This window comes from Gopherus evgoodei, chromosome 1, assembly GCF_007399415.2.
Source record: "Gopherus evgoodei ecotype Sinaloan lineage chromosome 1, rGopEvg1_v1.p, whole genome shotgun sequence".
Taxonomy (NCBI): domain Eukaryota; kingdom Metazoa; phylum Chordata; order Testudines; family Testudinidae; genus Gopherus; species Gopherus evgoodei.
Genome location: NC_044322.1, coordinates 336,443,777 through 336,470,069, shown reverse-complemented (window position 1 = coordinate 336,470,069; position 26,293 = coordinate 336,443,777). Strand labels below are relative to the sequence as shown.

Sequence of the window (26,293 nt, the reverse complement as noted above, 5' to 3'; positions counted from 1 at the left end):
TTACAAAGGTGAGTAACCGTCTTTTCTTCTTCGAGTGATTGCTCACATCCATTCCAGTTAGGTGACTCCCAAGCCATACCTAGGCGGTGGGGTCGGAGTGAGAAGTCGCGGCATGGAGCACTGCAGTTCCGAAGGCCGCATCCTCTCTCGACTGCTGGACCAGGGCGTAGTGGGAAGCAAAGGTGTGGACCGATGACCAGGTCGCTGCCCGACAGATTTCCTGGATGGGCACACGGGCCAGGAAAGCCAGCGACGACGCCTGCGCCCTGGTAGAATGCGCAGTCACACGGCCCGTAGGGACATGGGCCAAGTCATAACAGGTCCTGATACAGGACGTAACCCACGAGGATAACCTCTGGGAGGAGATAGGAAGCCCTTTCATACGGTCCGCTACCGCCACGAAAAGCTGGGGGGATTTGCGGAAGGGTTTGGTCCTCTCTATGTAGAACGCGAGAGCTCTACGGACATCCAGCGAGTGGAGCTGCTGCTCCCTGCCTGAGGAGTGAGGTTTTGGGAAAAAACCGGGAGGAAAATCTCTTGGTTGACGTGGAAGGCTGAGACCACCTGGGTAGAAAGGCAGGGTGTGGTCTAAGCTGCACCTTGTCTTTGTGGAGACCGTGTATGGGGGGTCCACCACAAGGGCTCGGAGTTCCGACACCCGTCTAGCTGAGGTGATAGCTACTAGAAAGGCAGCCTTCCAAGAGAGGTAAAGCAGGGAGCAAGTAGCTAACGGCTCAAAGGGGGGCCCCATGAGCCGGGACAACACCAGGTTAAGATCCCAGGTTGGAGCAGGGGGACGGACGTTAGGGAATAACCGTTCCAGCCCCTTAAGGAATCTCGACACCGTCGGGTGAGAAAAAACGGAGCGACCGTCCGCACCCGGGTGAAAGGTGGAGATAGCTGCCAGATGGACTCGCAACGACGATAAGGCCAGACCATGTTCTTTGAGGGACCAAACATAATCTAAGATTTCGGATACCGAAACTTCCATAGGGCGGAGATTTCTCTCTACGCACCAACAGGAGAAGCGTTTCCATTTTGCCGAATATGTGGCTCTTGTGGATGGTTTCCTGCTGCTCAAGAGCACCTCTCTCACAGGCGTGGAGCAGCGCAGCTCGGAACCAGTTAGCCACGCAGGAGCCACGCCGCTAGGTGCAGCGACTGCAGGTCTGGGTGACAGAGGGACCCGTGGTCCTGGGTAATCAGGTCCGGATGAAGGGGCAGGGGAACTGGGTCGGCTACGGCCAAGTCTAGCAGCATGGTGTACCAGTGCTGTCTGGGCCATGCCGGGGCCACCATGATCACACGAGCCCTGTCTCTGCGCACCTTCAGGAGGACCTTGTGAACCAGAGGGAACGGAGGAAACGCATAGTACAGGTGGGTCGACCACTGGATGAGGAAGGCATCCGCTATCGACCCCGGCTCCCTGCCCTGAAAGGAGCAGAACGCTTGGCACTTCCTGTTCCCCTTGGATGCAAAGAGGTCCACCCGGGGATAACCCCACCTCCGGAAAATGGAGAGAGCGACGTCCGGTCGAAGGGACCACTCGTGTGACAGGAAGGATCTGCTCAATCGATCCGCCAGCGTGTTCCGTACTCCGGGAAGGAAGGAAGCCCTGAGGTGAATGGAGTGGGCTACGCAAAAGTCCCAGAGTCGTATCGCCTCGAGGCACAGGGAGGAGGACCTGGTGCCGCCCTGCTTGTTGATATAATACATGGTCGTCGTGTTGTCCGTGAACACGGCTACACAACGACCCTGAAGCTGATGACAAAACGTTTGGCAAGCAAGGCGGACCGCTCTCAACTCCCTCATGTTGATATGTAGCCCCACCTCCTCCTGGGACCATAGGCCCTGCGTCCGCAGGGTCCCTAGGTGGGCCCCCCAGCCTAGATCTGAGGCATCCGTTGTCAGGGATACCGAGGGCTGAGACGGGTGAAAGGGAAGACCCGCACACAATACGGACTGGTCCACCCACCAGCCGAGGGAATCTAAGACCTTCTGGGGGACTGTGATTAACATGTCTAGCGGTTGCCTTGGTCTGTAATGACTGATAAGCCACAGCTGGAGAGGCCTCATGCGGAGCCGAGCGTAGTCGGTCACAAAAGTGCACGCCGCCATGTGGGCCTAACAGGGTTAGACATGTCCTCACTGACGTCAACGGGGCTGACCGCAAGCGTTGAACGATCGCCGCCATGGTCTGGAACCGCTGCCGAGGCAGCGAGGCCCTGCCCACAGTGGCGTCCAGGACGGCCCCGATAAATTCCACCTTCTGAGTGGGCCTCAGGGTGGACTTGTCTGTGTTTATCAAGAGGCCCAGACTCGCAAACATGCCGGTGATCACGCGGACATGGCTGTACACCTGCTGTTCCGACGTGCCCCCGAATCAACCAATCGTCCAGATAAGGGAACACGTGGACACGGTTGCGCCGAAGATGCGCCACGACAACTGCCATGCATTTTGTAAACACCCTCGGGGCCGTGGACAGGCCAAACGGGAGGACCGCAAATTGATAATGACGAGCCCCCACAACGAAGCGGAGGAAGCGTCTGTGGCGTGGCCAAATGGCAACGTGGAAATACGCGTCCTGCATGTCGAGGGCGGCGTACCAGTCTCCCGGATCCAGGGATGGAATGATGGTCCCCAGGGATACCATGCGGAACTTCAACTTCACGAGGTATTTGTTGAGTTCTCGCAGGTCGAGGATAGGCCTGAGGCCCCCCTTGGCCTTGGGGATCAGAAAATAGCGGGAATAAAACCCTTGCCTTCTCGTTTTCGGGAACCGCCTCTATAGCTCCTTTGCTGAGGAGCGTCCGCACCTCCTGCCGAAGGAATTGCTCGTGAGAGGGGTCCCTGAAGAGGGACGAGGAAGGAGGGCGGGAAGGAGGGAACGAAACAAACTGCAGGCGGTACCCCGTCTGCACCACGCTCAAGACCCAGCGGTCCGATGTTATTTGGGACCACGCCGGGAGGAAAACGAAAGGCGGTTGGAAAACGGAGGGGAAGGATCCGTAGGGGAAACTGTTACTGCGCCCTCGAGCGCACCTTCAAAATGAAGGCTTAGGACCAGGCGGGGGTTTTGAGGAGCCTTGGTTCTGCCCCCCTTGGTTCCCCGACTGCCTGCGCCTCCGTTCCTGCCGCGGCGCCTGTAAGGGTCCTGCCGCTGGCGGAACTGGGAAAAACGGCCGACGGTGCTGCTGTTTGCTGCGGCCTAAAGGGTCTACGCTGTGTCACGGGGGTGTGCATCCCGAGGGACCGCGCAATGACCCGGTTGTCCTTTAAACTCTTAAGTCTGGGGTCTGTCTTATCGGAAAACAGGCCCTGGCCTTCGAAAGGAAGGTCCTGTATCGTGTGCTGGAGCTCTGGCGGAAGGCCCGGAAACCTGCAGCCAGGAGATGCGACGCATCGTAACTCCTGACGCGAGGGTACGGGCAGCCGAGTCCGCAGCGTCCAAGGAGGCTTGCAAGGCCGTGCGCGCGACCTTCTTGCCTTCGTCCAAGATGGCCGTGAACTCTTGGCGAGCATCCTGTGGCAGCAGCTCCTTAAATTTGTCCACTGCCACCCAGGAGTTAAAGGCGTATCTGCTCAGCAGGGCCTGTTGGTTAGAGACCCTGAGCTGCAGCGCCCCAGCCGAATACACCTTACGGCCAAGGAGGTCCATCCGCCTGGCTTCTCTGGATTTGGGGGCCGGAGCCTCCTGGCCGTGACGCTCCCTATCGTTCACCGATTGCACTACCAGTGAACCGGGAGTCGGGTGAACATGTAAATATTCGTACCCCTTAGAAGGGGCCATGTACTTCCTCTCGACTCCTTTCGCTGTCGGAGGGATGGAGGCCGGGGACTGCCAGATAGTATTGGCATTGGCCTGAATGGTCCGTATAAACGGCAGGGCGACCCTGGTGGGAGCATCGGAAGAGAGGATGGTAACAATTGGGTCCTCTATCTCCGAGACCTCCTCTGCCTGCAGACTCAGGTTTTGAGCCAATCGCCTGAGGAGGTCCTGGTGCGCCCTGAGATCCAGCGGGGGGGGACTGTTGGAGGAGGTACCCGCCACCGCCTCATCCGGGGAGGAGGATGATGAGACCCCAGGCACAATAGTGTCCAACTGAGGGTCTTCCTCAGCCCTCGCCTCTGTCTCCGGAGCCGCAGCGGAGTCCTGCTGTTTGGACCCTTCGTCCCCTTCCGGGGAGGGAGGGGGGCGAGACAAAGAGGCTTCAGGGGCCCTACGCTCCGCAGTCGCCGGCCTAGCAGGGAGCTGCTGGGGGCCCTGGGCCTGATGGTACGCCCAGGGTGTCCAGAATCCCCACTGTGGGGGGCCTTGGTCCTGCAGCGGCGGATCAGCAAACAGCGCCGCCTGCCGGTCGGTGCCCAGCGCATAGCCGCTGTCCGTCTGGGAGGACACGGACGGCTGCCTGGAGGGCCACGGCGGGGCCGACCCTGGATGGTACGGGTCTGCGCGGGCCGGCACGGAGGATCGTCTCGGTGCCGGGGACCGGTGCCGGGAGTCATAACGGTGCCGGGACCGGGATCTGTCACGGTGCCGGGCGCTGCTTCGGGACCGGGATCTGTCACGGTGCCGGGCGCTGCTTCGGGACCGGGATCTGTCACGGTGCCGGGCGCTGCTTCGGGACCGGGATCTGTCACGGTTGCCGGGCGCTGCTTCGGTGCCGGGACCTACTACCAGCTCGGTGCCGGGAGATCGACCGGGACCGGGACCTGCCACCAGCTCGGTGCCGGGAGGTCGAGCGAGATCGGGACCGGGACCTGCCACCAGCTCGGTGCCGGGAGGTCGACCGGTGCGGCGAGTAGCGTCGGGACCTGCTCCTGGAGTCGCGGTGCCGGTGTCGACTGGAGCCTGACCGCGACCGTCTCGATGCCGACCGGTGCCGCGAGTGCGACCGGTACCGCTGAGGGGAGCGGTGCCGGGACTGTGAGCGGCGTCGGGATCTGGAGCGCCCAAGACGTCGGGGCCTGGATGGCGAACGACTGTCCGAGGGCGGTGCCGACATCATGGGCTTGCCTCTGGACGTGACCCGCACCGGAGGAACCGGGGGTGGCAGCCGAGTAGGCTCCGTCAGGGCAATAAGGTCCCGAGCCGAGGCGAAGGTCTCCGGTGTGGATGGGACCATTATCTCAACCCCAGATCTCATGGGGGAGCTCGGCGGCACCGGACTCAACAGACCCGCCGGGCCCGGAGTCAACGGTGCTGACGGTGTCGGCGGCGCCGCGGCCGATGTCGAGGCCGGGCGTTCAAGCCGGGTCTGCCTGGCCGGAGTATTAGACTTCGACGGCCTAGGCACTGATTCCGGTGCCGGAGAAGGTCGGTGCCGAGGAGTCTTCTCGGTGCCGGAGCGATCCGGTGCCGGTGCCGAAATCACGGTCTGCGAAGTCGACGGGTCAAGTGCCGCCTCCATTAGGAGAGTTCGGAGCCTCTGATCCCTCTCCTTTTTTGTCCTCGGCTTAAAAGCCTTACAGATGCGGCACTTGTCAGATCTGTGCGATTCCCCGAGGCACTTCAGGCACGCTTCGTGGGGATCGCTGGTAGGCATGGGCTTCTTGCAGGCCGCACACTGCTTGAAGCCTGGCGAAACAGGCATGAGCCTGGCGCCCGGTGCCGGGAAGGGCTAAGCCCCCCGGCCAGGAACTACTTAACAGCTATTTACTAAACTATCTACTTAACAATACTAATTAACAACTATCTATAGAACTAGAGATAAGCGATAAACAAGCGATAGAAACTAGGAGAGCTAGGGACGTGGAGGACAGCTATGCCGCGCTCCACAGTTCCAACGACCGACACGGCGGTAAGAAGGAACTGAGGAGCGGGCGGGCCGGCAGGGATATATATTGGGCGCCATGGCGGCGCCACTCCAGGGGGCGACCTGCCGGCCCACTGGAGTTGCTAGGGTAAAAAGTTTCCGACGAACGTGCACGCACGGCGCGCACACCTAACTGGAATGGATGTGAGCAATCACTCGAAGAAGAACAATTGTTGTGGTTACTGCAGGGAGGTTCTATGATTACAAATGGGGGGGGGTAAGTGAGAGTCCATGAGACAACCTCTCTATTAAGGTGTCCACCATATGGAAACGTTTGAGAACCCCTGACATAGAGGCAACATTCAAAGGAAGGTGAATTCTAAAGAAAATGAGTTGCTGGAACCTAAGTAAAATGTTTAATTAAAATGGTAGAAAACTTAATTAACAAAATGAAAAAAATATTTTTAGGCATAGCTGTACATTAATATGGAAATCATACTACCTGAGCTCTAGGCCACAGCCCCTAAAACACCTTTTATGATGGACCCATGGACTGCGATGTTTCAAAAGGGCAGGTATCAGGGCAGTCAACTTCCTCTATTAGCCAAAGGCTCTCAGTGATGTGAGGGTATGCGCATGGCCAGTCAGAGTTTGACCCATGTCCTGTAGTCTGAATGGATCGAAGTGTGAGTTTTTCTTTTGCTCTCAAAAAGGTTGATGTTACACAGTGCAATACATGAAATAAAAGGAGCACAGCAAGGATCTTAAAAAGATACCCCCCTTATCTACCTTTCAAAAACCTTAATTTGTTCCATATAAATGCAATACGATCCCTGGGAACAGCTTTAACTGATTCTGTGGTAGCCTACCAGTCTCCAAATCCGGGATCAGAAATACTGCCGGAAAGCAACACTCTTTACAATAACTTAACCAACATGACAAGTAAATTAAACTAGTGTAATTCTTTTTGCTATTTAATAGCATTTAATACCTGTCCAATAGGACAGATTGCAGTCTCAAAAGCTTTGTGTTTTTATAAATAGCTATGGCTGCCAACAGAATTTTGTCGGGGGCTGGAAGGACTATTATAATTTATTACTTGAGTAAGGCCACAGATGTTTATAGTACAAAAACAATGAGCCCATGTGCTGACCAACTTAGCATGCTAAAAATAGCAGTGGAGCCATGGTAGCATGGCAGGCAGCATGGGTTAGCTGTCCAAGTACAGTCCCATCTGCGACCCTAGATAAAAGTACAGGTGGTTAGCCTGAGCTGCCACTTGTGTCGCCACAGCTACGCTGCTATTTTGAGTGTGTTACCTTGATTGAAGCTAGCATGTATACATCTACCTGAGCTTGAAATTACACCTGTGGGCACATCCTAAGGGCCTGAGCCAAAGCCCACTGAAGTCAACAGAAAGACTCCCGTTGACTTCAACAGGCTTAACCTAAAAATGTTTCTGTGCAAGCAGGCTCCTGCACTCATGCAGAGCGTCAGTGAAGTCAATGGGGCTCTAAGCGAGTGCAGAGGGCTCCACAGGCAATGCTTGTTTCAGGATCAGGGCCTATTAGTTAAGACAGGATAACAATATTTGGTAATAGAGAACGGCTGAGGGTGATATGAGTGAAGAAGACAATATGATTATGTAGTCACAAAGGGTTCACAGGATTACTTTTAAAAACAACTTTACTGTTTTTAAACTTCAATGTCTACAATCAGATATCTAAATTCATGTTTGGGCATCTCTACATTTTCAGCAGTGTTGAGCACCAGCTGTTCATAGAACCACAGAATATCAGGGTTGGAAGGGACCTCACGAGGTCATCTAGTCCAGGGATCAGCAATCTTTGGAATGCGGCACGCACACTGCTTCCCGCAGCTCCCATTGGCCTGGAGCGGTGAACCGCAGCCAGTGGGAGCCGCCATCGACCAAACCTGCGGACGCGGCAGGTAAACAAACCAGCCCGATCTGCCAGGGTGCTTACTCTGGCGGGCCACGGGCCAAAGGTTGCTAATCTCTGATCTAGTCCAACCCACTGCTCAAAGCAGGACCAATCCCCAACTAAATCATCCCAGCCAGGGCTTTGTCAAGCCTGACCTTAAAAACTGTTAAGGAAGGAGATTCCACCACCTCCCTAGGTAACCCCTTCCAGTGCTTCACCACCCTCCTAGTGAAAAAGTTTTTCCTAATATCTAACCTAAACCTCCCCCACTGCAATTTAAGACCATTACTCCTTGTTCTGTCCCGCTGAAGTCAATGGAGCTTATGGGCGCAACACTTTAAATGCAGACACCCATGTTTGAAAATGTTGGCCATACTTGTAAGTCTCCTTGAAGAAATAAAATGTGAGAGGTAGTGATATGGCAGATGGTGTTAAGATGGGGGTTTCCTGATACATACAGCGACATAAAAGAAGACAAGGCACTCATGGAACAAGGGAAAAACAAAGCCATTCAGACAAGTGGCTTGTGGTGAACACAGAGGTGCTAAACAAGACAATATGCTAAATGTAAGAAGGAGCTAAGTTGTAGGAAGCCTTGAAAGCAAGAACTAGGAGCTTGAATTAAATTGAGGAATCAGCAGAGAGAAAGTGAACATGACTGTAGCATGTATCATAGTAGATCATTTTTTCAGTAAAGTTTTGGACCATCTGGTAGCGTCAAAGTTCTCTTTGAACAGTTCCAGAGGATTAGAGGATCTAGGTGACACTGTTACTTGGCAAAAGCAGATTTGCCACATTTGTTTTGTCCCTATATCAGCTTGTACCTTTAAAGAAGTACATGTGTGAAAAGCATGAGGATAACAGTTATTTTTTTCGATGTGTATCAACAAAAAAAAGTTCATCAAAATACTATGACAAATAACTATTTTCTATTTGGAATTTTCTGTGTATTTTTATCCATGTGGGATCTGTTTTAATGTCATTTAGGAAAGTAGCTGCAGGCTTCCTATGTATATAGGAAGACTCCCTGCGATAGAGAGTTCATTATATATGAAAGGACCTGGTCTTACCAAAGGCTTTTACCCAAATATCCAAGGAGGGACAGTATATCCTTTAGGTATCAGAGGTGCTTATGGTACACGAGTTCAAAAGAGGACTTTGAAATGGCCAATACACTTAAAATGCTCAAACATTTGGGGAGGAAAAGGAAAACACTGTGGGTGAAATCCTGGCTCTACTGAAGTCAATGAGAGTTTTGCCACTGACTTCAATAGGCCATGATTTCAGCAGTTAAGTACTTTGTTAAGTGTGAAAGACATTGCGTATTGAATTTGAACTGAAGAAGGAGACAATGTCTATATTGTATAACATCCTTACAAGGACTTTTAATGCCTAAGATCAACCAAAGAAAGAACCGGAGCTAATGGCCTGCTATCTCCAAGAAGACAGTATCAAGACTGGGGATAGGAACTTTATGGACTGAGATAACAAGTTTCAGAGTCGCAGCCCTGTTAGTCTGTATCCACAAAACGAACAGGACTACTTGCAGCACCTTAAAAACTAATGAATTTATTTGAGCATAAGCTTTCGTGGCTACAGCCCACTTCATCAGATGCATAGAATGGAACATATAGTGAGGAGATGTATATACAGACAGAGAACATGACAAGGTGGGAGTTCCCCTACCAACTCTAAGAAGCTAAAGATGATCCCTCACTCTCACATATCTTGGGAAACAGACCTGTCCTAGCTTACAGACAGCCCCCTAAACTGAAGCAAATATCGCCAGTAACCACAACACCACAGAACAAAAACACTACCCAGGAACCTATCCTTGCAACACAGCCTGACGTCAACTCTGTCCACATATCTATTCAACTGATACTATCATAGGACCTAATCACATCAACCACCCCATCAGGGGCTCGTTCACCTGCACATCTACCAATGTGATATATGCCATCATGTGCCAGCAATGCCCCTCTGCATGTACATTGGCCAACCGGACAGTCTCTACGCAAAAGAATAAATGGACACAAATCTGACATCAGGAATCATAACATTCAAAAACAGTAGAGAACACTTCAACCTCTCTGGCCACTCAGTAACAGATTTAAAGGTGGCAATTTTGCAACAGAAAAGCTTCAAAAACAACTCCAATGAGAAACTGCTGAACCTGAATTAATATCCAAATTAGACACTATCAATTTAGGCTTAAATAAAGACTGGGAATGGCTGAGCCATTACACACATTGAATCTATTTCCCCATGTTAAATATACTCACACTTTCTTGTCAAACTGTCTTAAATGGGCTATCTTGATTATCACTAAAAGAATTTTTTTTCTCCTGCTGACAATAGCTCAACTTAATTATTTAGCCTCAGAGTTGATAGGAAACTCCCACCTTTCCATGTTCTCTGTATGTATATATATCTCCTCACTATATGTTCCATTCTATGCATCTTATGAAGTGGGCTGTAGCCCACAAAAGCTTATGCTCAAATAAATTTGTTAGTCTCCAAGGTGCCACAAGTATTCCTGTTCTTTTTGAGATAACAAGAGCATGTTATTAACATGTAAGGTCTGCATCTACCAACCTTTTTGCTTTGTGACTGCATCCCACAGCCCTTACTAGCATGGCTTTCCACAAACCATGACTCAAGGAGAGCAAAATTAAATGCTTTCCTTTTTCTATATTTCTCTCTCTATTTTCTTAAATAAACTGGGTGAGAATCTCACCTCTACTCCAGCACCTTTACACCAGGTAAAAGGGACAGAGCAGCCTAAAGGGGCTTTAAAAAATCCAAGTTCCAGTTGAGGGTGAGAGTCTTATCAGGGTAGGGCCATGACACACAGCAATGCAAAATCTCTAGGCAGCTGGAGATAGACTACCATAAACTAGGCACATCTGCCAGGAATGTCTAAGTTACGTTGGGGTCTGCTTCGAACCCTAGAGAAGTGCAGATTCGAAGCACAATACAGAATTCTAGCCATAGTTGTTCACATTCTAGATTTAACTGTTGCTTGAGGTACTAGTGTGGAGAATGTCCCCGGAGAAAGTATCTGCCCTTGGAAGAGGAAAGGAAAATGTGGGATTAACTAGTCCAGCGGTTCTATCTGGGGACAGAGGGATGCTAGAACAGGACAGACTGAGGTCTGTGCTGGCACAGAGTTAGCCATTTAGAGATCCTGGGACAAGTTTTCCTGTTGTTACAAATACTTTTTTTTTTTTCCTGAGTCCAAAGAGAAGGAGAAAATGAAAAATAGTGAAGTATAAATTCGGGGTCAATCCAAGGAAAGCACGTGGCCAGTTTCAGAGTAAAGCTAGAGACAGTATATATCTAATGACAACTTCCTTCATTTACATCGGCTGTGGCTGGGCTTTCAGACAAAGCCACCATAACAGACATTGGCCTTAGACACACTTACACTCACCATGCAATTTTTATTGATTTATTTTTGAAAGATGAGTCACCTTAATGTCCTGATATGGTGATCTATGAAGCCCTGAAAAAGGCAGCAGGACCTGAAGCTTAGAACTTCTTGGAACTCTCACTTAGAGATCCCCTCTGTGGAATTCATGGCAGCACAGGCTAAATTAAGAAGATGATGTAGGGAAAAAGCGGTGGGGAGGAGGAACTGGATCCTCTACATTGTACAGAATGCAGATGTTAATTCCTGAATTATACTTGAGAAAACTGAGTAAATACTTTCATAAAAATCCTTGTCCTTTATACGCTTTACTTTGAAAACAAATTTTCTTTGGCTGCCTGTTGTCAGATTAAGATTGCTTGTATTCATCAGGTACGATTGTGCTTAACAAAACAGACACCTGGAAACTTAACATTTGGGTGGCAGATTGGGCTGATATCCTACTTAATTGCTAGTGTTGTCTGAAGTGAACCCTGCTGCGTCTTGACCACACTGCTGGTGAAACATCCCTACCTCTTCTGTATATGCACTCCTAGGCACCTTGCTCCCTGATGCTGGGTCTGGAATCAATTGGTGGGTGTGCTGAAAGTTAGTCCGGGGGGTTAGGGGGGCGAGAGGAGGAGTAGAGGACATTGAAGAGGGTAGGAAAGCAATGGCAGGACAGCAGACACGTGGGAACAAAAATACCTGCTCATAGGGAGAGGGATATAAGCAGAAACAGAAAGGAAGGGAGCTGAGGTGCTTTGAGGTGGAGGTAAGAGGTATTAGGAACGAAACACAAGCAGGGCTGAAATTCAGCTGGTGCCATTCAGAGTAGAGCTCCAGTAAATATTTTCAAACCCATGGGAGTTCCAGTACCTCCTGCAGGGCTGTAGCCCTGACCCCCAGAATTTAAGCCCTGAGCACAAGTATACTAATTACCATCTCCTTCACGATGTGTATATGAGGACGAGCTTGTCCTTAGATAGCCAAATCCTAAATAAAACTCCTCTATCATACACTGACACAGGAGCTGATTCACCCAACAGGCACTGACCACCTCCCTGCACCAGAGTCAAGGTTCAGTGGGAGATCCAGGAAGAGCAGCTTTAAACTCCAGCTGGCGTTCAATAGAAGTTTTGCTGACACAGGCTGCCAGGATCTCCAGGTTACCTCAACACACCTAATTTGTGGGCTGAGCCGGCCAGCTCCAACCATACAATGGCAGAGAGACGGCAGGAGGCTTGTGCAGCCATGGACCAATTCCAGGATGATTTTCTACTACGTGGGGCCACAGCCCAGGTTCTTCCAGTGGAACCTAGGCAGCAAATGCGGCCCATAGCATTACAGAAGCCTATCCCAGTGCCACTACAAGATTGTTCACAGCAGTGAATTTCTAGTGTGCTCTTATCCTGGAGCTGAAGAGATTGTGCCAGTATTCCATATTCTACATTAAAGTCTAAGGTGACTGTAAATATTACTGCATTAACCACACCTGCCCAGGTTACAACCAAACCTCACACCATTGCAAAAGTTCATTTGCTGAGAAAGAGGAGGATGGGGAGGAAGGAACTCAAACCTCTCCCATATAGCTTTGTCTCCTTCACTTATGATTAAACCTATTATCTTATTATTGGTTTATAAGTCATCTTTCTAAGCAGGTCTGAGCTATGAAAAAAACTATTTTCAAGTCACTTATGTTTTCTTTCAAGGTCTGTAAGTGGCCTCGAGCTACAAGACAGGCTTTTGTTTCTCAAGGTATTTGCTGTGTTTCCTGTGTCACCAGTTTACACCCTATGATTCTCTGCTCTACAAAGTCCTTCAGAAACTGTAAATAGTGGATTCCTGAAGAATACGCAAGCACCAGACTAATTGTGACACTGGAGTCCTGGAATACTCGACTAGTAATCTGAATTCATGAGCATGCACTCCAAGTAAATTATGTATTTTGTAAAGATTGAGATATCGCCAGCGTGTTTACTCTAAACCATGCTTTTATGTCACTAACTCCACTTCAAAAGAAAGAGCCCACATTCGGAATGCCCAGCTGCTTCACCTGGCACAATTCACTAGAGCAGTGAGCGGCGTCCCCACAAAAGATTTTTATTCTCTACTTAGTTAGAGCTCCCTTGTAAACATTTTTCTCGGGATGGTTGGTTAAAAGAAGAACTTCCTGTGGCAGGCAAGGAATTAATTTAAATCTCTCTGCCAGTTTCAAAGCAAGGATAGGTAATGTTATTTTGGGGAAAGGAAAGGGGTAAGAGAGAGAGACAGTTTCTGAAACAGTACAGACATGAAGTGAACAGCACCTGTGCTTTGAAATGTATGCTCATATCATTGTAAAAGTAACCTAATAGGGCTCTTTTTCAAAATGATGTTAGTACAGCCAAACCTTTCACAATTATTTTCTAATAAAGCTAAATATTTCTATGATCCTATGATTCACTTTTTCCAGATTGTGTTTTATTCCCAGTGGGCCTCATTCAACTCCCAATGAAGTCAACAAAACTCTTTCCACTGGATTAGGCCCAATCCTAACGCCTCACCCAGGCTGGAGGAAAGTAAGCGCTTAGGGCAAAATCAACAGTTGAATATGGTCTTTGGAGATGGCTGCCATTCTCTCTAGTTTTGATTGACCAGATGTTCCGATTTTATAGGGACAGTCCCGATTTTTGGGTCTTTTTCTTATATGAGATCCTATTACTCCCCACCCTCTGTCCCAGTTTTTCCACACTTGCTGTCTGGTCACCCTACTCTAGATAGCCTGGCTGCCCCTGACCCCCATCCTTTGCTGAGGTACAGGCTCAAGAAGTTAACTTATCAAGTAACTTATGAACCTTTCAAATAACAGTTAAGTGCACTACTTTACTGACCACTCTACTTTCCTTCTCACAATGTGACAGCACTAATGAACGTCAATTTCAGAAGCAGTTTGAGTGATCTTGTTTTTATAGGTCATGGCCCTAATTCAGACAACTGTGTAAGCAGATGCAACTTCAGGGCTTGTCTAAACTGGCACTTTACAGCGCTGCAACTTTCTCGCTCATGGGCGTGAAAAAACATCCCCCTGAGTGGAGCAAGTTTCAGCACTGTAAAGCGGCAGTACAGACAGTGCACCAGCGCTGGGAGCTACGCCCTCCGTGGAGGTGGATTTTTTGAACTCCCTCTCAGGGCTCTGCCGCGACTACACAAGCCACATTAAAAGCTGCCGCGGCAGTGCTATACCGTTGCCAGTGTAGACTAACCTTCACTGACTTGAGTGAACTCTGTAACCCAGAGTTCAGTGTGTGTCCTGTCTCCCACTCTAGGGGCTGGTCCCTGGAAGTTAATGGGACTATTAGTTATGTGCTTGAATACTTTGCTGAATCAGATCTTTTAAGAGAAACAGCACTAGTTGGTACCTGTTTATATTGTGTGATTAAAACACATACGTACGAGACCAAGAAGAAAACATCTTCCCCAAAATTCTGCTGTTTCTGGACAGTGCCTGCAAACTTAGGCAGGCTTTGGGTTAAAACAAGGGTCGGCAACCTTTGGCACGCGGCCCATCAGGGAAATCTGGTGGTGGGATAGGATGGTTTGTTTACCTGCAGCATCCGCAGGTTCGCCCAATTGCAGTTCCCACTGGCTACGGTTCACCGTTCCAGGCCAATGAGGGCTGTGGGAAGCAGTGGCCAGCACATTCCTCGGCCCATGCCGCTTTCCGCAGCCCCCATTCACCTGGAACAGTGAACCGTGACCAGTGGGAGCTGCGATCAGCAGAACCTGCGGACGTTGCAGGTAAACGAACTGTCCAGGCCCATCAGCAGATTTCCCTGACAGGAAGCGTGCCAAAGGTTGCCAATCCCTGGGTTAAAATCTCTAAATTTTACCCAAATTCTCTGCTCACAAGCAATCACCACAATCACTTTTTTTAAAACACTGCCTGGCTAATGAGCTATGTTTCACTAGCCACTGGTAATGAGATCACCATTTGGGGGGGAGGGCGGGGAAGGTTGGCTGTGCAGTCTATTGAGGTTATTCCTGGACTCTTGCCATTAAGCTAGTTTGCTGAACACTAATTAAAAGAGACAAAAGCACTTGTTTCCTGTTTCTATAGCCTTCAACTTGCAGTGGGCATTTTTCTCCTTCTGGGACCTACTATACAGAAGAGAAAAGCAGCCCATCAAACAAAACTAGAATAACTGAAAACCCACAGAGACTTACACTTATGTACGTATCTAATCACTGATGGTTCATGCAAAAAACTACATGCCAAGCGATGAAAAATAAAAAGGCATATAAACAGTGATTGCAAATCTTTGGTTAAATTTGTAAATACTAAGCTGATTTCTAGATATGATCTATAGTCCTAGAAGCTCATCTATATCGGAGCACAGTGTAGTGTTTAAGTTAAGAAATGAAATTGCTTTTTATAATTTCTTTAGATACAATTTGCTTACACCCTGTATTTTGTGCATTTTTATTATAACTATACTTTATCATGCCATAAAAATCAAATAGTCCCTAAGCAATTTTTTCTGTCCAATTTGGTTTAGAAACAAAAGTGTAAAAGACGGTTACTCACCTTTGTAACTGTTGTTCTTCGAGATGTGTTGCTCACATCCATTCCAGTTAGGTGTGCGCGCCGCGCGTGCACGTTCGTCGGAAACTTTTTACCCTAGCAACTCCAGTGGGCCGGCAGGTCGCCCCCTGGAGTGGCGCCGCCATGGCGCCCAATATATATCCCTGCCGGCCCGCCCGCTCCTCAGTTCCTTCTTGCCGGCGACTCCGACAGTGGGGAAGGAGGGCGGGTGTGGAATGGATGTGAGCAACACATCTCGAAGAACAACAGTTACAAAGGTGAGTAACCGTCTTTTCTTCTTCGAGTGATTGCTCACATCCATTCCAGTTAGGTGACTCCCAAGCCATACCTAGGCGGTGGGGTCGGAGTGAGAAGTCGCGGCATGGAGCACTGCAGTTCCGAAGGCCGCATCCTCTCTCGACTGCTGGACCAGGGCGTAGTGGGAAGCAAAGGTGTGGACCGATGACCAGGTCGCTGCCCGACAGATTTCCTGGATGGGCACACGGGCCAGGAAAGCCAGCGACGACGCCTGCGCCCTGGTAGAATGCGCAGTCACACGGCCCGTAGGGACATGGGCCAAGTCATAACAGGTCCTGATACAGGACGTAACCCACGAGGATAACCTCTGGGAGGAGATAGGAAGCCCTTTCATACGGTCCGCTACCGCCACGAAAAGCTGGGGGGATTTGCGGAAGGGTTTGGTCCTCTCTATGTAGAACGCGAGAGCTCTACGGACATCCAGCGAGTGGAGCTGCTGCTCCCTGCCTGAGGAGTGAGGTTTTGGGAAAAAAACCGGGAGGAAAATCTCTTGGTTGACGTGGAAGGCTGAGACCACCTTGGGTAGAAAGGCAGGGTGTGGTCTAAGCTGCACCTTGTCTTTGTGGAAGACCGTGTATGGGGGGTCCACCACAAGGGCTCGGAGTTCCGACACCCGTCTAGCTGAGGTGATAGCTACTAGAAAGGCAGCCTTCCAAGAGAGGTAAAGCAGGGAGCAAGTAGCTAACGGCTCAAAGGGGGGCCCCATGAGCCGGGACAACACCAGGTTAAGATCCCAGGTTGGAGCAGGGGGACGGACGTTAGGGAATAACCGTTCCAGCCCCTTAAGGAATCTCGACACCGTCGGGTGAGAAAAAACGGAGCGACCGTCCGCACCCGGGTGAAAGGTGGAGATAGCTGCCAGATGGACTCGCAACGACGATAAGGCCAGACCATGTTCTTTGAGGGACCAAACATAATCTAAGATTTCGGATACCGAAACTTCCATAGGGCGGAGATTTCTCTCTACGCACCAACAGGAGAAGCGTTTCCATTTTGCCGAATATGTGGCTCTTGTGGATGGTTTCCTGCTGCTCAAGAGCACCTCTCTCACAGGCGTGGAGCAGCGCAGCTCGGAACCAGTTAGCCACGCAGGAGCCACGCCGCTAGGTGCAGCGACTGCAGGTCTGGGTGACAGAGGGACCCGTGGTCCTGGGTAATCAGGTCCGGATGAAGGGGCAGGGGAACTGGGTCGGCTACGGCCAAGTCTAGCAGCATGGTGTACCAGTGCTGTCTGGGCCATGCCGGGGCCACCATGATCACACGAGCCCTGTCTCTGCGCACCTTCAGGAGGACCTTGTGAACCAGAGGGAACGGAGGAAACGCATAGTACAGGTGGGTCGACCACTGGATGAGGAAGGCATCCGCTATCGACCCCGGCTCCCTGCCCTGAAAGGAGCAGAACGCTTGGCACTTCCTGTTCCCCTTGGACGCAAAGAGGTCCACCCGGGGATAACCCACCTCCGGAAAATGGAGAGAGCGACGTCCGGTCGAAGGGACCACTCGTGTGACAGGAAGGATCTGCTCAATCGATCCGCCAGCGTGTTCCGTACTCCGGGAAGGAAGGAAGCCCTGAGGTGAATGGAGTGGGCTACGCAAAAGTCCAGAGTCGTATCGCCTCGAGGCACAGGGAGGAGGACCTGGTGCCGCCCTGCTTGTTGATATAATACATGGTCGTCATGTTGTCCGTGAACACGGCTACACAACGACCCTGAAGCTGATGACAAAACGTTTGGCAAGCAAGGCGGACCGCTCTCAACTCCCTCATGTTGATATGTAGCCCCACCTCCTCCTGGGACCATAGGCCCTGCGTCCGCAGGGTCCCTAGGTGGGCCCCCAGCCTAGATCTGAGGCATCCGTTGTCAGGGATACCGAGGGCTGAGACGGGTGAAAGGGAAGACCCGCACACAATACGGACTGGTCCACCCACCAGCCGAGGGAATCTAAGACCTTCTGGGGACTGTGATTAACATGTCTAGCGGTTGCCTTGGTCTGTAATGACTGATAAGCCACAGCTGGAGAGGCCTCATGCGGAGCCGAGCGTAGTCGGTCACAAAAGTGCACGCCGCCATGTGGCCTAACAGGGTTAGACATGTCCTCACTGACGTCAACGGGGCTGACCGCAAGCGTTGAACGATCGCCGCCATGGTCTGGAACCGCTGCCGAGGCAGCGAGGCCCTGCCCACAGTGGCGTCCAGGACGGCCCCGATAAATTCCACCTTCTGAGTGGGCCTCAGGGTGGACTTGTCTGTGTTTATCAAGAGGCCCAGACTCGCAAACATGCCGGTGATCACGCGGACATGGCTGTACACCTGCTGTTCCGACGTGCCCCGAATCAACCAATCGTCCAGATAAGGGAACACGTGGACACGGTTGCGCCGAAGATGCGCCACGACAACTGCCATGCATTTTGTAAACACCCTCGGGGCCGTGGACAGGCCAAACGGGAGGACCGCAAATTGATAATGACGAGCCCCCACAACGAAGCGGAGGAAGCGTCTGTGGCGTGGCCAAATGGCAACGTGGAAATACGCGTCCTGCATGTCGAGGGCGGCGTACCAGTCTCCCGGATCCAGGGATGGAATGATGGTCCCCAGGGATACCATGCGGAACTTCAACTTCACGAGGTATTTGTTGAGTTCTCGCAGGTCGAGGATAGGCCTGAGGCCCCCCTTGGCCTTGGGGATCAGAAAATAGCGGGAATAGAACCCCTTGCCTTTCTCGTTTTCGGGAACCGCCTCTATAGCTCCTTTGCTGAGGAGCGTCCGCACCTCCTGCCGAAGGAATTGCTCGTGAGAGGGGTCCCTGAAGAGGGACGAGGAAGGAGGGCGGGAAGGAGGGAACGAAACAAACTGCAGGCGGTACCCCGTCTGCACCACGCTCAAGACCCAGCGGTCCGATGTTATTTGGGACCACGCCGGGAGGAAAAACGAAAGGCGGTTGGAAAACGGAGGGGAAGGATCCGTAGGGGAAACTGTACTGCGCCCTCGAGCGCACCTTCAAAATGAAGGCTTAGGACCAGGCGGGGGTTTTGAGGAGCCTTGGTTCTGCCCCCCTTGGTTCCCCGACTGCCTGCGCCTCCCGTTCCTGCCGCGGCGCCTGTAAGGGTCCTGCCGCTGGCGGAACTGGGAAAACGGCCGACGGTGCTGCTGTTGCTGCGGCCTAAAGGGTCTACGCTGTGTCACGGGGGTGTGCATCCCGAGGGACCGCGCAATGACCCGGTTGTCCTTTAAACTCTTAAGTCTGGGGTCTGTCTTATCGGAAAACAGGCCCTGGCCTTCGAAAGGAAGGTCCTGTATCGTGTGCTGGAGCTCTGGCGGAAGGCCGGAAACCTGCAGCCAGGAGATGCGACGCATCGTAACTCCTGACGCGAGGGTACGGGCAGCCGAGTCCGCAAGCGTCCAAGGAGGCTTGCAAGGCCGTGCGCGCGACCTTCTTGCCTTCGTCCAAGATGGCCGTGAACTCTTGGCGAGCATCCTGTGGCAGCAGCTCCTTAAATTTGTCCACTGCCACCCAGGAGTTAAAGGCGTATCTGCTCAGCAGGGCCTGTTGGTTAGAGACCCTGAGCTGCAGCGCCCCAGCCGAATACACCTTACGGCCAAGGAGGTCCATCCGCCTGGCTTCTCTGGATTTGGGGGCCGGAGCCTCCTGGCCGTGACGCTCCCTATCGTTCACCGATTGCACTACCAGTGAACCGGGAGTCGGGTGAACATGTAAATATTCGTACCCCTTAGAAGGGGCCATGTTACTTCCTCTCGACTCCTTTCGCTGTCGGAGGGATGGAGGCCGGGGACTGCCAGATAGTATTGGCATTGGCCTGAATGGTCCGTATAAACGGCAGGGCGACCCTGGTGGGAGCATCGGAAGAGAGGATGGTAACAATTGGGTCCTCTATCTCCGAGACCTCCTCTGCCTGCAGACTCAGGTTTTGAGCCAATCGCCTGAGGAGGTCCTGGTGCGCCCTGAGATCCCAGCGGGGGGGGACTGTTGGAGGAGGTACCCGCCACCGCCTCATCCGGGGAGGAGGATGATGAGACCCCAGGCACAATAGTGTCCAACTGAGGGTCTTCCTCAGCCCTCGCCTCTGTCTCCGGAGCCGCAGCGGAGAGTCCTGCTGTTTGGACCCTTCGTCCCCTTCCGGGGAGGGAGGGGGGCGAGACAAAGAGGCTTCAGGGGCCCTACGCTCCGCAGTCGCCGGCCTAGCAGGGAGCTGCTGGGGGCCCTGGGCCTGATGGTACGCCCAGGGTGTCCAGAATCCCCACTGTGGGGGGCCTTGGTCCTGCAGCGGCGGATCAGCAAACAGCGCCGCCTGCCGGTCGGTGCCCAGCGCATAGCCGCTGTCCGTCTGGGAGGACACGGACGGCTGCCTGGAGGGCCACGGCGGGGCCGACCCTGGATGGTACGGGTCTGCGCGGGCCGGCACGGAGGATCGTCTCGGTGCCGGGGACCGGTGCCGGGAGTCATAACGGTGCCGGGACCGGGATCTGTCACGGTGCCGGGCGCTGCTTCGGGACCGGGATCTGTCACGGTGCCGGGCGCTGCTTCGGGACCGGGATCTGTCACGGTGCCGGGCGCTGCTTCGGGACCGGGATCTGTCACGGTGCCGGGCGCTGCTTCGGTGCCGGGACCTACTACCAGCTCGGTGCCGGGGAGATCGACCGGGACCGGGACCTGCACCAGCTCGGTGCCGGGAGGTCGACCGGTGCGGCGAAGTAGCGTCGGGACCTGCTCCTGGAGTCGCGGTGCCGGTGTCGACTGGAGCCTGACCGCGACCGTCTCGATGCCGACCGGTGCCGCGAGTGCGACCGGTACCGCTGAGGGGAGCGGTGCCGGGACTGCGAGCGGCGTCGGGATCTGGAGCGCCCAAGACGTCGGGGCCTGGATGGCGAACGACTGTCCGAGGGCGGTGCCGACATCATGGGCTTGCCTCTGGACGTGACCCGCACCGGAGGAACCGGGGGTGGCAGCCGAGTAGGCTCCGTCAGGGCAATAAGGTCCCGAGCCGAGGCGAAGGTCTCCGGTGTGGATGGGACCATTATCTCAACCCCAGATCTCATGGGGGAGCTCGGCGGCACCGGACTCAACAGACCCGCCGGGCCCGGAGTCAACGGTGTTGACGGTGTCGGCGGCGCCGCGGCCGATGTCGAGGCGGGCGTTCAAGCCGGGTCTGCCTGGCCGGAGTATTAGACTTCGACGGCCTAGGCACTGATTCCGGTGCGGAGAAGGTCGGTGCCGAGGAGTCTTCTCGGTGCCGGAGCGATCCGGTGCCGGTGCCGAAACCACGGTCTGCGAAGTCGACGGGTCAAGTGCCGCCTCCATTAGGAGAGTTCGGAGCCTCTGATCCCTCTCCTTTTTGTCCTCGGCTTAAAAGCCTTACAGATGCGGCACTTGTCAGATCTGTGCGATTCCCCGAGGCACTTCAGGCACGCTTCGTGGGGATCGCTGGTAGGCATGGGCTTCTTGCAGGCCGCACACTGCTTGAAGCCTGGCGAAACAGGCATGAGCCTGGCGCCCGGTGCCGGGAAGGGCTAAGCCCCCCGGCCAGGAACTACTTAACAGCTATTTACTAAACTATCTACTTAACAATACTAATTAACAACTATCTATAGAACTAGAGATAAGCGATAAACAAGCGATAGAAACTAGGAGAGCTAGGGACGTGGAGGACAGCTATGCCGCGCTCCACAGTTCCAACGACCGACACGGCGGTAAGAAGGAACTGAGGAGCGGGCGGGCCAGCAGGGATATATATTGGGCGCCATGGCGGCGCCACTCCAGGGGGCGACCTGCCGGCCCACTGGAGTTGCTAGGGTAAAAAGTTTCCGACGAACGTGCACGCGCGGCGCGCACACCTAACTGGAATGGATGTGAGCAATCACTCGAAGAAGAACTATGTGATTCTTTAAAAAAAAAAAAAAGATGCAATTCTCTGCCAAACATTTTACAAGGTAGTGATCCAGAGGGCAATAATAGGGCTCAGATTTTTCTGGATGTGATAGCTGATGGATTCCTTCACCATGTAGTTGAAGAACCAACAAGAGGGGATGCCAGATTTGGTTTTGGTGAGTAGTGAGGACCTCATAGAAGAAATGGTTGTAGGGGACAACCTTGGTTCGAGTGATCTTGAGCTAATTCAGTTCAAACTAGATGGAAGGATACACAAAAATAGATCTGGGACTAGGGCTTTTTATTTCAAAAGGGCTAACTTTAAAGAATTAAGGAAATTAGTTAGGGAAGTGGATTGGACTGAAGAACTTGTGGATCTAAAGGCGGAGGAGGCCTAAAATTACTTCAAGTCAAAGTTGCAGAAACTATCAGAAGCCTGCATCCCAAGAAAGGGGGAAAAAATCATAGGCAGGAGCTGTAGACCAAGCTGGATGAGCAAGCATCTAGAGAGGTGTTTAAGAAAAAGCAGAAAGCCTACAAGGAGTGGAAGATGGGCGGGATTAGCAAGGAAAGCTACTTTATTGAGGTCAGAACATGTAGGGATGAAGTGAGAAAGGCTAAAAGCCATGTAGAGTTGGACCTTGCAAAGGGAATTAAAACCAGTAGTAAAAGGTTCTATAGCCATATAAATAAGAAGAAAGCAAAGAAAGAAGAAGTGGGACCACTAAACACTGAGGATGGAGTGGAGGTTAAGGATAATCTAGGCATGGCCCAATATCTAAATAAATACTTTGCCTCAGTCTTTAATAAGGCTATTGAGGAGCTTAGGGATAATGGAAGGATGACAAATGGGAATGAGGATATGGGGCTAGATATTACCACATCCGAGGTAGAAGCCAAACTCGAACAGCTTAATGGGACAAAATCGGAGGGCCCAGATAATCTTCATCCAAGAATATTAAAGGAACTGGCAAATTAAATTGCAAGCCCATTAGCAAGAATTTTTAATGAATCAGTAAACTCATGGGTTGTACCTTAAGACTGGAGAATTGCTAACATAGTTCCTATTTTTAAGAAAGGGAAAAAAAGTGATCCGAGTAACTATAGGCCTGTTAGTTTGACATCTGTAGTATGTATTGTGACAAAGTTCCTCCTCTACCTCGGTGGGTCCTGCGTTTATTGGCAGATTTGCTCACCTCAGTGGTCTTCCCCACAGTCTGAGTCACCTCCTCCTGGGTCTGATCAGGAGTTGGGAGGTTTGAGGGGAACCCGGTCCCGCCCTCTACTCCGGGTTCCAGCCCAGGGCCCTGTGGATTGCAGCTGTCTATAGTGCCTTTTGTAACAGCTGCATGACAGTTACAACTCCCTGGGCTACTTCCCCATGGCCTCCTCCAAACGCCTTCTTTATCTTCACCACAGGACCTTCCTCCTGGTGTCTGATAACGCTTGTACTCCTTAGTCCTCCAGCAGCGCACCCTCTCACTCTCAGCTCCTTGCGCCTCTTGCTCCCAGCTCCTCACACACACTTCAACTCCTCTGGCTCCCTCTGGCCTGACTGGCGTGAGCTCCTTTTTAAACCCAGGTGCCTTGATTAGCCTGCCTTGATTGGCTGCAGATGTTCTAATCAGCCTGTCTGCCTTAATTGGTTCTAGCAGGTTCCTGCTTACTCTAGTGCAGCCCCTGCTCTGGTCACTCAGGGAACAGAAAACTATTCATCCAGTGACCAGTATATTTGCTCTCTACCAGACTCCTGTACCCTACTGGTCTGGGTCTGTCACAGTACGGTCTTGGAAAATATTTTGAAGGAGAAAGTAGTTAAGGACATTGAGGTCAATGGTAATTGGGACAAAATACAACATGGTTTTACAAAAGGTAGATCGTGCCAAACCAACCTGATCTCCTTCTTTGAGAAGATGACAGATTTTTAGACAAAGGAAATGCAGTGGATCTAATTTACCTCGATTTCAGTAAGGCATTTGACATGGGGAATTATTAGTTAAATTGGAAAAGATAGGGATCAATATGAAAATTGAAAGGTGGATAAGGAACTGGTTAAAGGGGAGACTACAATGGGTTGTACTGAAAGGTGAACTGTCAGGCTGGAAGGAGGTTACTAGTGGAGTTCCTCAGGGATCAGTTTTGGGACCAATCTTATTTAGCCTTTTTATTACTGACCTTGGCACAAAAAGCGGGAATGTTCTAATAAAGTTTGCGGATGACACAAAGCTGGGAGGTATTGCTAACACAATGGATGACCTTGTAAACTGGAGTAATAGTAATAGGATGAAATTTAACAGTGAAAAGTGTAAGGTCATGCATTTAGGGATTAATAACAAGAATTTTAGTTATAAATTGGGGACACATCAGTTAGAAGTAACAGAGGAGAAGGACCTCAGAGTATTGGCTGATCACAGGATGACTATGTGATACGGCCGTTAAAAAAGCTAATGCAGTTTTAAGATGCATCAGGCGAGGTATTTCCAGCAAAGATAAGGAGGTGTTAGTACCGTTATACAAGGCATTGGTGAGACCTCATCTGGAATACTGTGTGCAGTTCTGGTCTCCCATGTTTAAGAAGGATGAATTCAAACTGGAACAGATTCAGAGATGGGCTACTAGGATGATCCGAGGAATGGAAAACCTGTCTTATGAAAGGAGACTCAAAGAGATTGGCTTGTTTAGCCTAACCAAAAGAAGGTTGAGGGGGGATATGATTGCTCTTTATAAATATATCAGAGGGATTAATATCAGGGAGGGAGAGGAATTATTTAAGCTCAGTACCAATGTGGACACAAGAACAAATGGATATAAACTGGACACTAGGAAGTTTAGACTTGAAATTAGACGAAGGTTTCTAACCATTAGAGGAGTGAAGTTCTGGAACAGCCTTCCAAAGGGAGTAGTGGTGGCAAAAGACATATCTGGCTTTAAGACTAAGCTTGATAAGTTTATGGAGGGGATGGTATGATGGGATAGCCCAATTTTGGCAATTAATTTAGCAATTGATCTTTCATTATCAGCAAGTAAGTATGCCCAGTGGTCTGTGATGGGATGTTAGATGGATTGGGATCTTAGTTACTATAGAGAATTCTTTCCTGGGTGCTGGCTGGTGAGTCTTGCCCACATGCTCAGAGTTTAACTGATCGCCATATTTGGGGTCGGGAAGGAATTTTCCTCCAGGGCAGATTGGCAGAGGTCCTGGAGGTTTTTCGCCTTCCTCTGCAGCATGGGGCACGGGTCACTTGCTGGAGGATTCTCTGCAGCTTGAGGTCTTCAGACCATAATTTGAGGACTTCAACAACTCAGACATAGATTAGGGGTTTGTTCCAGGAGTGGGGGGGTGAGATTCTATGGCCTGCATTGTGCAGGAGGTCAGACTAGATGACCATAATGGTCCCTTCTGACCTTAAAGTCTATGAGTCTATGAGTGAATAATACAAAACAAGTATTAATGGAAAACTCAAAATATTTTGCACCTCAGAATTATAGCAAATACAGAAACTGGTGGAGATTGTTTTAAAATCACATCTAGTTTACGTGAATGTGGTAGAATGGATAGCATGGGAAAATGCTGATGCTCGCACCAAATATTGAATTTTATATGCCACATGACTAACACAGCAGAGTGGTGTATCGAGGGGTAGACAGGATTCTGTGTGACTCTCACAGGGCGCAGTATGTAGAGTACAGTATGTAGAGAGTGGCTGTGTAAGGACCAGGCACAACTGCAGCCTCTGCTCGCTAGGGAACACAGACTTTCCAAAGGTTGCACACAGCCCAAAAGGGGACAGGAAGGTGGACCAGGAGGCCAGGTTATTCATCTATTGAGCTATGATTTGCTCAGCCATGTAAGGGGTAGCAAGCTACACCCCGTGAAGTGTTGTAATAAAAACAAGTCCACAGCCTGCATGCACCTCGGAACTCTGCCAGTCACCTTCTCCACTGGGCAGAATGCCTCTTTGCGGCAGCATGGCTTTACATCACCCGCAGTGCAAGACTGTGCCTAGACAGCATTACCAAGCCTTTAGTAAAATAATGAAAATTCCCCAAGTTACAAATCTAGAAACCCCAGGCCCAGTACAGGACAAGCACTCCATGCCACCCATGGAATAAACGTGACATTGCCTTCAAAAGTAGAACTGCGTGGGACTCAAATAACTAGCTCAAGGATACTTGCTCTTCCTTAATCAGTCTTAAACGTCTATATATCTTTCAATAAATGCAGTGACTACAAACCCAGGGTGAATCTGTAATGTCGTATTTTTCCATTACCTGTCTTAATTGTTTTGTATAGAAAAAATATCATACAAAAAGACTGCAAAGAAAGTCACCAAAGTGTAAACTCTGCTGATTTTTAACTTTAAATTATAAATAATGCAGGCGAATTGGGAAAACCCTCCCTCACAGAAGGAGTCT

The 26,293-nt window shown here is 51.1% G+C and overlaps 1 protein-coding gene across 1 annotated transcript in view; it reads right to left on the bottom strand.

Moving 5' to 3' along the window:
• CELSR1 (cadherin EGF LAG seven-pass G-type receptor 1) overlaps positions 1-26,293 on the bottom strand; it is a 300,277-nt gene that overhangs the window by 176,164 nt on the left and 97,820 nt on the right.